At 39.9% G+C, this 13,767-nt stretch overlaps 1 long non-coding RNA gene across 1 annotated transcript; it reads left to right on the forward strand.

Moving 5' to 3' along the window:
• Nucleotides 1–1,118: 1,118 nt before the first annotated feature.
• On the forward strand, nucleotides 1,119–2,808 carry LOC137083879 (uncharacterized). The gene is made up of 3 exons (XR_010906642.1): nucleotides 1,119–1,184; nucleotides 1,263–1,318; nucleotides 2,044–2,808. It is a non-coding gene; the product is annotated as an uncharacterized lncRNA (long non-coding RNA).
• The last annotated feature ends 10,959 nt before the right edge of the window (nucleotides 2,809–13,767 follow it).

Below are 13,767 nucleotides of genomic sequence, written 5' to 3' on the forward strand. Positions count from 1 at the left end.
CGAAAACGGAAAAAAACTGTCAAAGCTCAGCGTTATGAAGAGACAGGGGAAGATAAAAACAGAGAAAAAGAGAGATGTGGACATAAGAAAGACAAATAATCTACTGCCCAGTGACATGGTTTTCAAGCTATTGTTATCAAATTTTTTAGCCTTCAGAACATCATAAAATGCTCATATGTAGATCATAGAAATCAAAATTTTCTCGGGGGACCATGTTAGAACCCCCTAACATTTGGGATCTTGATTATTAAAAACCTGCCTACATTATTGGGTATGATTAATGCATGTACAGTATGGCCATGCAGTAAGGTATTAATATTTGCTTTATAAGTAATGATAAACAGCCAATATCTTCTGGGTATGCATGTTTGTAAGCTATTAGTTAATAGCTCAATTTGGAACCTAAACTAAATAGTGTTACCATTTTTTCTACAGACCTACCCTCACTGGGGGCTGAGCCCCCCTAAAATAAAAATCCTAGAAACGCCCCTGGACAAAACCATGGATGAAGCAGGTCCATCCGGGAATCTGCCGACCCGTAATGTTATTGAGTATGCGGTGTGTTTAACACAGTCAGGTTCAAATGTGGCTGCAAAACATCCATTAAAACTTTGGATTAAAAGCAGAGGTTTGTCAGAGCGTTGCCATTGTACTATTACCTTGTGGGCAAGTGAGAAATGTTAAATAAAGCAACATGGTAAAATATAAAAATGACTTGATTTGACTTTCAATTCCTTTTACATTCTTCAAGGTATTAACATTTTTCATAACTCCATCTAGGATGTTTCTGTACATAAATAGCACTCTGGCATTTGTAATGCAATATTTAAAAAAAGTACTCTTGTACTCTTGATATACAAGTACTTTTAAAAACAAGTACTTCGGTACTTTTACTTAAGTAGAGCTCTGACTGTAGAACTTTTACTTGTACTTGTAAATGTAGCTGTCTACTCTGTCCACCTCTGGATGTCTTTTCAATGGGCATTAAACGTCCAAATGTTTGCTAGTGTGGCAGGATAAGTTAATTGCTATTGGCTTGCTTAAGTATGGTGGGTAAACCAATGAGACTTAAGCAGCCATAGTATTTAAGGATCCCTTATTTTGGCGGGTCTTGTACGGCCCTGTTGATTCCGGGTCCTCAGCTTCCCCCTGGCATTTCCTTTTCTGGTCCCATTGGTATACAGGTATGTTGGGCTGCAGATGGAGTAATGTGATCTGCTTAAGGCTGTGCTATGTGACAATATGCACTGTTTATGGTTTAGAGCAGTGTTGGTGGCTGCACTGTCCACACTGGCGAGTGATGGCGGAGTTCGCTCAGGTATGTTTTGCTCCTCTTCAATCTCTTGATCACTTGTGTGGTATTTATTGCGTATTGCTTTCAGCATAGCGACAATGCTAAGTGTGTAAAGGCTGGTCGATGGACTGATGCACTGTGCTGGTAATGAGTAACCATACAATGTTGCGTTTGGTGTTTTATCTAACCTGATTGTAAGTATGTCTTCCCTTTCTCACATTGCAGTTGGTTGAATCTAGTCTAGCACTCTAATTTGTTTGCCAATTGTAGACTGAGGATCAGAAATCAACGTTAAATTCCCCTTTCTCGCCGAGCCACTATCCGTAATGCCGCTGCTGTTTTGTTTGTGGTTATCTTCATACTTTGTTCCTGTGGATCAGTGGCGATTTGGACAGCGTTGCTGATTAAGGCCTGCCGTGGCTGTCCATGTACGAGCTTGTTTGCGGGGCTATCCAATACTCTGTTTGATTTTTGTTAATTAGTTATTTTATTTCTTTTTTTGGATATTTCTTTTCTGTTTGTTGATTTTTGGTTTTGATTCTTTTAGTTCCAGATTATCTACTACGATTCTTTGCAGTGTATTATACAGTTTGTTATTGAATTGCACCATTGTTTTAAATTTTATTTATTGTCTTGCTGGTGCCGTCCTGGTGCACCGTGTCTGTATTTTGTTTTGGTTTTCCCTTATTATTTAGTGTTATTTGTGTAAATTCTGTTGTGCTTCTTGCTAACGTTTTCTCTTTCTCCAGGAACCAGTGTGGACTTGAAGTGGGGAACAGGGAAGGCTAGCTGCGTCCATTCAGTGGCGTGTTTCACAGTGTGCTGTGTGTGTACTGACACAACTGCTTGAAGGTGTGCGTGTGGTGCCAATGCGGTGTAAGGTTGAGGTGGTTTGCATGACCATCCTGAGTAGCAGGCGGCCTGCCTCGTTCCTTTAACCCCTGGACCTGGAGAATTGTTTTTGGGCATGTCCCCAGACAGCACATTTTAATATTGTATAATAAAATCAAATTATTTTTGTATTGATAGTCACATCTCTCTGGACATTTCTTTGCCTTCGGTGGTAAAACTTACCTGTGTCCTTATTAGGAGTATTTCCCTGGTCCTCCACCAGGGTGGTCTAGTCGGGTTCATTAAATTGATCTATTTTCAAGTTTCCCACTACTGGGGAATGCCACACTAGGATAAATTTAATGAGAAGATTACTGAGACTAGGAAAGACTAGGAAACAGGATACTTTTCACTTGGGCCTGTTGGTAATACCATACTATAGGAACCACATAAACCTTAGACAATAGACAACAGTATGATTCGTTTTGGAAAGTCAAACACGACCCACTTTCTCATCAGAAAATGCAAAAGATATCTTTGGACTCATTTGGATATCATTTGGTCTATTGTTTTTTTTCTTTTTTATCGGAATACAGGTTTAGAAAAATAAGTGTAATATTTGTTTTCTGTTGTATTTTCATCCCAAATCACAAAAGGCTGTTATTATTAAACAGTTAACATTGTATTGTGTTTTTCACAGCATATCAGCCAATCCCTGCAGCAACAGTCTGAAACATACTAACGTCTGCAAGTTGAAAGAATAATCATATTTCACGCATATAGATTTTATTATTGCGTAGCTTTAATTATCCAGCAGTACTATCACAGTTCTTTTCCCAAGGCTTCTTCCTCCTGACCGCACCAAGGACAGAATTAATAAAGGATTCAGTGTTTCTGCCTTCATCCTCTCTCGACTCCCTTATATTTCTATGCTGAAGGCTAATCATGTCTCATTCTGTTTAACTTAGTGCATATTTAAATATATAATCATCTAACATTTACAATGGCCTGAGAGGGCTTTACAGAGTGGCCATCATAAAAGCTGGACTTTTATTTAGCTCTCTAGTCATAGCTGATGTGTTTTGTCTCACACCCCGGTTCATATCAGTTTTCTGACCAATTTAAAGGCACGTTCATGCAGAGAATGATAACTTTAATTATATTAGCATCCACACTAGGGCTGTATATATATATATATATATATATATATATATATATATATATATATGCTGTGGTATAAAATGTCTATCATTAGAGATTTTGCTACATTGTGTATATAAAAGTAACGCACTATTGACACTTCAGAGTGATCAAATGCATGAATAAGAATATAAAGAGCTGTACGTTCTTTATGTAAAAAATAGTAATAAAAGCAATATATCCTGAAAATAAAACCGTTGCCTGCTCTTGCTGTCTGGCACACTGCCAAAGTGCGCGCACAGAAAGCTGCCTTAAGGTGATTCTTATTATGAGTTGTGTTTGATGTTAAAAAGTGTTAAGCAAAATAAGCAGTTAAAAAGAACTCAATGCAAATGTGCATTGTGTGGACTATAGAGTTTCATGTAAACACAGAAGGTTATAACTCAAATTAAAGTAAACAATTTGTGAGTTTAGTAGCATTGTTTCCATTAAAATTGAAATTGTGCCCAATGGAAATGTGTCAATTTCACAAAAACACATATATTGCAAAAAAAAGTTTACGCTCGCATGAGGTTTTTTAGGCAATTCGAAAAAGGAATTTTTTTCAGTTTTGCAATGGAATGGAAACAGGCCGCAGAAACAGACCAGTGTAATTGGAATTGCACGTCAATCCATTCCTGACATTATTGGTGTGCTTCTTATTTATTAAATATACACGCAATTAGTTGATGGAACCTTGATAAAAAATAAAATACAATTTATACAAAATGAAATTCACTTTAAAGAAAGGCTTTCTAGAAAATTAAACTCAATGAAGTGTTAAAATCATGTGACCCCAAGTCTCCAGACATATTGTGAATCTTATATCTTACTCAATGTTCTCACTTTTCATAGGCTAATCAACAAATTAAAAATGTATTCTTTAACCCCCGGCCGACGGAGGTGCCAATGATTTTTTTCCTTAAATTATACAGTGAACGGTGACGAGAATGGTGACGAGTCTGCTTACAGACTGGAGGTTGAACAGCTGGCTGTCTGGTGCAGTTATAACAACCTTGAGCTGAATGCGCACAAAACGGTGGAGATGATAGTGGACTTAGAGGAAGAGGAACAGCCCAGCACTCCCCCCACTCACCATCATGAACAGCACTGTGGACGCAGTGGAGTCATTCAGGTTCCTGGGAACTACCATCTCTCAGGACCTGAAGTGGGACAATCACATTGACTCCAATGTAAAAAGGCCTAAGCAGAGACTGTACTTCCTTCGTCAGCTGAGGAAGTTCGACCAGCCACAGGACCTACTGATTCAGTTCTACTCAGCTGTCATTGAGTCTGTTATATGCACTTCCATCACTGTTCGGTTTGGTTCAGCTACCAAATCAGACATCAGGAGACTGCAACATACCATACAGACTGCAGAGAGGATTATTGGTGCCCACCTGCCAACCCTCCAGGACCTGTACTCTTCCAGAGTGAGGAAGAGAGCAGGTAAAATCATCACAGACTCCACTCACCCAAACACACACACCCCAAGTCAAATGCCTGTAAGTGCAATTACTCTCACTTTTTAGTGCAATATCTCCTGAACTCAGGTGATTACTTATATTATTTATTATTTATATTTATTCTTACCACCCAAATACTGTAAATGCTCATAATCTATGTCTTTCTGACTAAACGTAACCGTGACCTTATACTGTTTATATTTTCTTCATATTTTTATTCTTAGAATTTTTTATTACCGTGTTGTACTTGGCAATAAAGCTTTCTGATTCTGATTCTGAAGACTATGCAATATATATATATATATATATATATATATATATATATATATATATATATATATATATAATAATAATAATAATAATAATAATAATAATAGAATTTATTTATAATGCACTTTTCATTCCGAAGAATCTCAAAGCGCAACAAGGGGGGGGGGGGGGGATAACAACAAAAAATGAATAACAAGTAAAAATATAGAATACTACAAACAATCAACCAACACAGAAAACAGAACAGAAACAGAGCTGATGGTGAACAGAAACAGAGCTGATGGTGGACAGAAAACAGCTGATGGTGGAAGTCTCTGATAGCTCCGCAGCACACTGTGGTCCACTCCATGTTTCAGATTTCTCCCAGCGGCAGTGTCCCGATGACATCGCCGAGGCACGACAGCTGAAGACCAGATGATGGGTCTTCTTCATGATGATTCAAACGATGGGGATCGCTGCAGCACCATGCAGGAGGCAGAACATTCCTCCGGGCACTTCTGTGGACACACCGGGGCCGGCGCAGATGTCGCTCCACGGTCACAATGCAGGACGGAACAGCGGCGCAGCCGAGAAGCAGAACATCCCAACATCATGCCGGACGCCGACGACGAGAGCCCGGATGACTCTAGCCCGGTGCAAACTTCAGCCACCATGCAGCTTAAGCCCAAGGGAGACAACCAGTGAGCACCCGCGGCGAGAAACATCAAATGTCCTCCAAACCAGAAACCAACCGCAGCAATTCAAACGTAAACATTAGAGAAGCGGTTGAAAACGGCGAAACGACGAACAACGACCTCTCAGTGGCTGCCAGCAATCAGCAACAGTCCCAATGGTAGCTCTGACTGTTAGACTAGTCACAAACATAAGGAAATAAAATAAAATGTAAATCTAATAGTACATTAACATGATTTGTTGTGGGTGGAGAAGCGGCGAACAGACAACGCCAGCGTCCTCTCCCCCACGTTGCCTAGCAACCATCAAAATCATAAATATTCATAAATAATCATAAATATATATGTGTACTATCTATGTTAAAGGGATAGTTCACCCAAAAATAAAAATGTGATGTTTATCTGCTTACCCCAGGGCATCCAAGATGTAGCTGTGTTTGTTTCTTCAGTAGAACACAAATGAAGATTTTTAACTCCAGCTGTTGCTCGTGAAAATGCATGTCAATGGGTTGTATTTCTAAGAGAGCCACTATGAGAGTAAAAAACACATAGACATAAGAATCCATATTAAACCCTGTGGCTCGTGGCGACACATTGATGTCTTAAGACATGAAACAATCAGTCATGTCAAAGCAATTAAATCGGCATACTATCATCTAAAATATATTGGAAGAATTAGATGCTTTGTTTCCAGACAAGACTTATGGGTCCTGCACACTGTGCGATTTTTCAAAATCCTTTGCGAATGTCCCTTGTCAGACTGTACGAACATGATCGCCATGTCACACTGTAAGATCTCAGTTGTCATTAATGTCAGACTGCACGATAGTGAAGTCGCGCTAAAAACGGACTCGCGCAAGAAAGCTCACCCAGAGTTTTATATCATCAATGAATGACGCGTTCAGTGACAGTGAGCTGCATTACATGCGGGGCTGAAATGCTGGCTACAAATAAATCTCTAGTACTCGTTTTGGTCATAGTTTGTCTTGAAAAACGGAGATTTTTGACTGTCGTCGTAGGAGAAGTCACACTGCAGGATTGTGTGCCAAATCTTCTGACACTGCCAGAATTTCGTCTGAAGTAAAATTTGATCGCAGCGCTCATTAATCGGCTGTCGGTGAACATATCAAACTAACGACCAAAGACGTCAGATTTTAGCCTAGGATCAGAGGAATCTTTTAGGATTTGCTAAATTTGTCCCAGACGGTCAAATCGTGGCCAAAATCGCACAGTGTGCACCCGGCTTTAGAGTAACTCGTTCGTGCTTTCATCACCAGTAGGGTGGACTATTGTAATGGTCCTCTCACCGGCCTTCCCAAAAAGACATTAGACCAGCTGCAGCTCATACAGAACGCTGCTTCCAGGATTCTGAGCAGAACAGAAAATATGACCATATCACACCAGTCCTCGGGTCTTTACACTGGCTTCCAGTTACATTTAGGATCAATTTTAAAATACTATTACTTGTTTATAAATCACTCAATGACCTGGGACCTCAGTACATTGTAGATATGCTGATTAAATACAAACCCAACAGATCACTCAGATCAGCAGGATCAAGTCAGTTAGAAATAACAAGAGTTCACTCAAAGCAAGGAGAGTCTGGTTTAAGCTATTATGCCAGCTGTAGTTGGAACCAGCTTCCTGAACAGATCAGATGTGCTCCAACAGTAGCCACATTCAAATCTAGAATCAAAACACATCTGTTTAGCTGTCGGTTTACTGAATCAGCACTGAGTCACTGTATGTCCAACTGATTGCACCCTATCTTATCTGTTTATTCTTTTTACAATTGTTTTAGTTTAACTTTGCTCTTATCTTTGTTATTGTTATTTTATATTTTCATTTGAGGTAAATATGATGAGTGAAAACTGGGTTTGATGGAAATAGCAAGTTTGACAAAAGGTTTTGAGCCTGTGGAAATCTGTAGAAAAGGATGAGTGAAAATAGGTTTAACAGGAAGGGTAAAAATCTTGGGTAAAAATCAGGGACTAGTGATTGAAATGGATGTTATGAACGTGTTTGAGAAAGAAATGAAGGAGAGGTGTTTTTAATTAAGATTGTACATGTATGTAGACTGTAAACTGAAGATGTTTTATTTATTTCAGACCTATTGTGTATCTGACGATTTTATTTTATTTCTTTTTTTTTAATTATCCTTACAACGGTTTTAATTATCCTTGTTTTAAATTGTTTATTTGTACACATGGTATTCTTTTTTCTCATGCATATGTTGCCAATATTTTAATTAATTTCTATGTAAAGCACTTTAAATTGCCATTGGGGATGAAGTGTGCTATACAAATAAATGTGCCTTTATTATCAAAATCCCAAAACAATGAAACAAAAGACTTGACTTAGATTTGACTTAAACAGACTTGACTTAAACAGAGTTGACAAATCCAGATAAATCCAACCTGGTTTCGATCAAGTTCAACTGTTTCTCAAAGCTTGATATAAACTTTCTCTGTCAACTCAGGTTTAATCCAGAGTTAGCAATTAACTCTGAAGCGCGTGCACCTGAAAGTGTGACATATGTGGCAAACAGCCAATCTCAGTGTCCATTTGATTCACTTCTCTTCTGAAGATTGAGAGATCATTTTGAAAATTATCATGAAATTAAGGCTGCATTTACACTGCAGGTCTTGATGCACAATTCCAATTTGGTGACTTTATCCGATTTTTTTGACGACCCGCTTACATCATCTTTTCAAAAGCGACCCGTATCCGTTATTTGCAATTACACTGTACACTGGCAAAACAGCCCAAGACGTTCTTAACCGGTGAAAGGAAGTAAAACAGCGGACAATGGACGCAGACAAAATGACTGCACAATGTTTTGCTGTCTGCACTGTTCCACACATCTTTAAAGGTTGGCAAAACATTTCTCTCTTAAGGCGGAGAAAAAGAGGAGAGCCCTTGACGAGGTTGCCATGTTTTCATAACTAGACCTGCCCAATTGCAACTCAATTGTGTTAAAGTAGCCCAATTCCGCATGAAAACTGCAGACTTGGCAACACTGGTCCACCTGAGTTGACGTCATTCACCTCTGTCCTTTTTTCAATGACGTACGACTCACATTTACTGGGGAATATCCGATTTGACCGCTTACATGGCAGATGCTAATGCACGCATCCGAATCATATCGGATTTATTACCACATATGAGTAGGGCCTGAATCTGATCTGAGGATATCGGAATTCATGCATTTTTTTACTGCTTACACGTTCACATGTCATATCCGATCTGTGCCACATGAGAGGAAAAAATCGGAATTGGGTCACTTGAACCATGAAGTGTAAATTGGGCCTAAATGTTTTTACAAAGCAGGAATAAACACTGCTGCTGTAGCGACAGTTTGAGAAGGCACCTTAAAGAATATCTCACTATATTAATGCATGTTGTGAATCAAAGAAATATGTCTAATAATTATAGGTTCACATAGAGCTCAAATGAATACACGTTGTTTAAAAGAATTATGAATGCATGTATTATATTTAATATTTGGCTACTTGTCAATCAATATAGTATGCATATGAACTAGTGATGTCCGGTTCTTTTTAACTGGATCTTTTTAGTGAACCGGTCGAACCACTTCACCATATCGGACTGAATACTAAACGGTTCGGGTCTCAAATCAGCGCTGATCCCACAAGTTACTATAGTTACTAACTTTCTGACATGAGTGACAGTCCCTCCGACTAGAAATAAACTAATATCTTGAATTATATGGTGTTACTCCAATAGTTCACTGAACTGAGATATCTTTTGTTGAGAACTGATGAGAGCTGATACTGAGTATGCGCGAGTAACTTCATAAACTTTTATTGTGTCTTTACTTGTAGCTGATTGGTCCAGTTTGGGTTTGTAATCTAACCCAGAATAAAACCTGCTCCAGAGCAGGTTGGCCATGAAGTATAAGTTACCATGGTGATAAACACAGCTAAAAAACAATCCATCTTCTTAAATCCGAAAAACCAGAGTTTGCTCAAACTAATCTCAAACTTACCTGGGTAACAACTGAAACCAGCTTTGTGCAACAGGCCACAGACTCACCACCTATGGGTTATACAAAAACAAACAAATGGCACCCTAAACCCTCACGGCCTTCCTCTGAGTCCGCACTTTCACAACGTATTGCTGTTTTGACTGCCGGGTAGGCATATAAGGCATATAACTGCATCAACACAGAAGAAATGTTAAGGCAAATCTGTAATAATTCAAACTATCCTGTTATAATATGCAATTATATATATAAAGTCAGGGCCGCTGAAATATAATTCTAATCAAGACTTTTTTACAAGAAATGGCTCATTTTAATCCCACCAGCTTTTGTGATAATGTTTCAGTGAAAAACTAAACTTTCAAACAGTATTCTAATATTCACAGCTTGGTAAAGCCCATTGAGTCAATTTTTGCAAAGACATAAGTGTTGTCACCTTGTCATATGAGCTTCACCTGTGACTAATAATGGATCAATTAGGTCTCAAGTGTGTATAAAAAGAACCCCAGTACACTAGACCTTCACATCAACTGCAACTCTGCAAACATGCCTAAGATTCACCCTGAGACTAAAGTTTTGATTATCAAGAGGCTGAAGACCAGATCCACTGCTGATGTGGCAGACACCTTCAATGTGTCTCAGCGTCAAGTACAGAGGATAAAAAAAGATTTGAAGAGACTGGAGACGTTTTTGACAAGCCCAGGTCAGGCAGACCCCGCAAGACAACTGCTCGAGAGGACCGTTTGTTGGCTCGAAAATCCAAGGCCAGCCCATTTTCCACTGCAGCAGAGCTCCACGAGACCTGGTCACCTGAAGTCCCTGTGTCAACCAGAACAGTTTGTTGGATTCTGTCTCAAAATGGCCTCCATGGTCGAATCAGTGCCCAGAAGCCAGCACTAAACAAAAGACAATTGAAAAACCGTGTGGCATTTGCCAAGGCCCACAGCCTGCTAAAAGGATGGACGCTGGAAAAGTGGCAGAAGGTGGATTTTTCAGATGAATCTGTAGCGTGTGTGTATGGTCTGACGTATCACACTTGCATATGGTTCAATATGGGCCAATTGATCAGAAGAAAAGATGCGACTACTGGAGAGAGGGAGACAACACAGCAGGTAGGTGAAAGGCAAAAGTCTTGTTTACTCGTTTAAGTCTTGTTTTCATTGAAGGATTTCTTAATTCACAGTTTGCTTGTAGTGTACAAATCTCAAATACTGTCCATCAACAACATACAATGTATGACAATGCTTGTAATAACTCTTATTTTTTGAATTTTAGGTAATTGGACTCAACCAGATCAATTCAACTGAGAAACAGATCTTTGTACAATGGAAATGATAAAATAAACTCTTTTTTTTGATAAACTCAAAAGCCTCGGTCTGGTTATAACCCAATAAAATGTAAAAAAATGATAAACAATATTTTCAAAACAAAACGTTACACATTCAATGACTCAGAAATAATTTGAGCAGTCAATTTGAATCAGCATACAAGGTATGGGTTCGTATTTCAACTTTCCCAACTCAATAAGTCAGTATTTCCCTTGAAAATGTCACTTTTACAGCCAGATGAGTCAAACATTCAAAATTCGCTGAATTGATTCAGTTAGTCAGTTCAAGAATCAGCTGGCTTGTATCAAAAGGGTCTTGATTCTTTAGAATCGTTCAGTTCAGAGTCAATGTCTCTCCATTCAAAGGAAAAATAGATGGGAAAAAAGAGAGTCTCAGTGTATTCACGTCCCGTTTTGTCCAAAACAAAAAGGAAAAGGACTTTCCTACCAGTTTCGATGAGTTCAAGAGCAAATTTCAGACAGATAAATCGAATCCGTGGGTGGCTCGCCTTTTCATACACACTCAAATGCGTCACACGTGTCCAGGTGATGACAATTTTCTCCAGAAGGAAAAAAAACCCCAGCCTTGTATAAACACAAGGCAGAACAATGATTAATATTCCATTCAAACACTTTCAATAAAACAAGTATCATGTATACATTTTCAACAACACATTAACTCGATATCTTCACATTAATACACATTTGTCACTCTTCATTGACTCGGTTGCATCTTTACATGTGACTAGCTTTACCCCACGTGCAAATTAGCACTCAGCTGGCACATTATGCATAAGCAGCCTATATAAACGCTAAAATCACAAATTATCTGCTGCCGAATGCACAACAGTTTTTTTGTTGCAAAATGTCAAGTCAATATTTGAAATGTAACTCACCAAGGCAATAATTTTAAACTATAAAGGAAGTTTGCGGTGCTTTGATGCTCCGTACATCTGCCTCGTCCTCTTCTCACTCGTGACAGCTCCTCCAAGTTATCTCATTTTCCCGAAATCAGAGTCCGTTCATTGCATTCAAGTAACTTTTACAGTAACTTTTCTCAGAATCTTCTCAAAGTTTTTGGCGATCACTCAGTGTGCAGGTGCTCTGTCTGACTCGTTCGCTCCCTCCTCCTCTCTGTCTGCCCTGACAGCGGCAGTGTCCCGGCCACAGTGTGAATGCGCTGCTACCATTGGCTCGTTGGAGTGCCTGTCACTGCAGCGCAATCAATGATTGGACAAGACATCTTTCCTTCTAAAGCACTCGTTTTTTCTCTCTTTTCCTCTTTCCTTTATTTTTCCATCTTTTAACATTTGTCTCAACTCATTTATTGGTTACCTGGATCATCTGGGTTACACTCTCCCCGCTTAGAAGATATGCAGGTCCCTCTGCATCCTTTAGGCTGCAAAGTCACTGCAGCATGATTTCCACTACACACTTTCAGAGGGTTATCTCCAGGAGAATCGGGCTCCTCCAATGACACAGTGAAAGCTGCACTGAGCCCCTGCAATAATGACTGCACGACCAGGGAAAGAGGATTTCCCAACTTGGGATACTGTAGCCTTCTTGGTGGTTCACAATGTCTTTGTGAGCGTCTTGGAACATCTGCCAGACTCTGGCCAATCTCCATTAAGTCATCTTGGGGACTCCTCAAATTAGCAGATTCATCCTGTATCAGGCCATCATGCCTTTCATCTCCTCCACTGAGGGTCCCAGATGGGGGCTTATCAGATTCCTGGTCCTGCTGTTCATTCTGCACAGGTATGTCACTTAAAACATCAGTTCCCATAGGATCTCTCGGCTGCAATCTTTCCTTTTCAGGTTCATCAGATAGACTTCCATCTTCACCATCAGGTAGGTCAGATAAATTCCCTTGTGATTCCTCTGAGGTAGAGCGCTCGATGTCTGTACTAATTGCCGTTTGCATTTCAGGAGGAACTTCTGGTGTCACCACAGTTTTTGACTGATCCTCAGGTCTAAGGTTGGAAAGAATCCTGCTCTCAATGTTTGGTAGGTACCCTGGTAAGTAACAACTCATAGTGTCATCTTCAGACTCAGAATCCTCAGCCTCATCTTCAGACTCTCCTGCGCTAGGATTGGCTCGAGTTCTAGGCCTACGGGGTCTTTTTGGTTTTATTGATTCCTCAGGTTTATCTTCTCGTAAGAATCCACAGGGAAGTAGCAAGTCACGATGCAATGTGCGAAGTGGCCCATCCTTGCCTTCAGGCCGAACTGTGTAAACTGGTAAATCACCGGCTTTCCTGACCACAACGTAGACCTCTCGCTCCCACTTATCTGCCAACTTATGCTTCCCTCTCAGCCTGACGTTCCTCACCAGAACACGGTCGCCAACTTCAAGGAATGAAGCAACCACTCGCTCATCGAATCTCTGCTTATTGCGTTTTGCCACTTTTGAGGCGTTCTCCGTTGCTACCCTATAGCTCTCCTTTAAATGCTCCTTCAAATCCCTCACGTAGCGTGAGTGAGACTGGGGTGAGTCATCAACGAATAAGCCGAAAGCTAGATCGATTGATAGCCGGGGCTGCCTCCCGAACATCAACTCATATGGTGAAAATCCAGTGGAATCGTTACGTGTACAATTATATGCGTGGACTAATGGCTTGACAGAGTCCTTCCAGCAGGTCTTTTCTTTGTCACCCAGGGTTCCCAACATCTGGAGCAGCGTCCTGTTAAAGCGTTCGACTGGGTTTCCCCTTGGGTGGTAAGGG

Source organism: Pseudorasbora parva, chromosome 7 (genome assembly GCF_024679245.1).
Source record: "Pseudorasbora parva isolate DD20220531a chromosome 7, ASM2467924v1, whole genome shotgun sequence".
In the NCBI taxonomy this organism is placed as follows: Eukaryota; Metazoa; Chordata; class Actinopteri; order Cypriniformes; family Gobionidae; genus Pseudorasbora; species Pseudorasbora parva.